Here is a 1,609-nt window from a genome sequence, read left to right as displayed (position 1 = left end):
ACAAACAAACACATCGACCGAATCCTATACACACCCCTATACCGGGGGTGTAATAACTATGATCTTGTAGTAGCCCTGGTTGTCTGTCCCTTCTTTACTTTAATGGCTACATCAAACGAACAGTCACACACATAACACAAAACCTTGGCGAGTTCAATGTCTTCCAAAATATATTGTAACAATAACGCAGAGAACAAAATGGCAGAAATGCAATCAAATAACAACAACAGTATACACAGACATGTAAAAAATCGACCAATAAATCGAATAATTAACCAGAAGGCGAGTGGCAACAGTATTTGTGACCCTCCACCACGAAATGAGTCGCATGTCACCTCGCGCGGTTCTGCGCTTTAAAATAAGTCCGGGGAGTGTCTGGTAACAGTGTGAGGGTCACCTTTGTCACATGATTATAACTCAAACAGTTTTCGCTCTTTTCTAAAACGGGTTTCACCACTGGATAGAGCATAAACAGGACTGGGTGGCCGAGTGGTAACGCACTTGCGCTCGGAAGCGAGAGGTTGCGAGTTCGACCCTGGGTCAGGGCGTTAGCAATTTTCTCCCCCCTTTCCTAACCTAGGTGGTGGGTTCAAGTGCTAGTCTTTCGGATGAGACGACAAACCGAGGTCCCTTCGTGTACACTACATTGGCGTGTGCACGTTAAAGATCCCACGATTGACAAAAGGGTATTTCCTGGCAAAATTGTATAGGCATAGATAAAAATGTCCACCAAAATACCCGTGTGACTTGGAATAATAGGCCGTGAAAAGTAGGATATGCGCCGAAATGGCTGCGATCTGCTGGCCGATGTGAATGCGTGATGTATTGTGTAAAAAAATTCCATCTCACACGGCATAAATAAATCCCTGCGCCTTGAATATGTGCGCGATATAAATTGCATAAAATAAAAATAAAAAAATAAAAAAATAAATCCCTGCGGTTAGAACTTGTACCCACGGAATACGCGCGATATAAGCCTCATATTGATTGATTGATTGATAAACAACTCTTTAGGAAAATGTAAAAATATGAAAATCATGCAAAGGTGACACGCGACTCATTCCGTGGGTGGAGGGTCACATTTGTCGTTGTTGTTTTTTCTCTCGAAGTTTTAAATATTCTGTTTAATGTGAACATCTTTTCAATCAAGCAGTCGGAGGCGAATTTAGCACTACGTAGTTCACGGAAACCGAGCGGTGAAGACTTCGTTCTGCATCAAGCCGTGATAGCCGATAGCGACAAACTAGTGCGAGCCACTTCCCCCGTTCTTTGGAGCATAGCCTACTTGTAGATTACAAAATATGAGATTGTAAACAGCATTCTTTGTAGTTAACAAATGATTTTCTGTACAAAGGTTGCCTGATTGTAAAGTGGATCTGTACACATTTGCCAAATGCGTTTTTTTAATAATTTTTTTTTTTTAGTAAACTAGCTGATATATTATAACGCACAAACACAAACACCCCCCCCCCCCCTTCTACTTCCAAGAATGCACACACAGACCAAGCCCCTATGTACACAGTGCACATACACGCACGCACTCACGTGCACAAGCACACACGTACGTTCACACTCACGCATGCACGCACTGCAGGTACGCATACTGACA

Source organism: Littorina saxatilis, linkage group LG7, assembly GCF_037325665.1.
Source record: "Littorina saxatilis isolate snail1 linkage group LG7, US_GU_Lsax_2.0, whole genome shotgun sequence".
NCBI lineage: Eukaryota > Metazoa > Mollusca > Gastropoda > Littorinimorpha > Littorinidae > Littorina > Littorina saxatilis.
The sequence above is the reverse complement of the archived record's forward strand: the minus strand, read 5'-3'. Positions refer to the sequence as shown.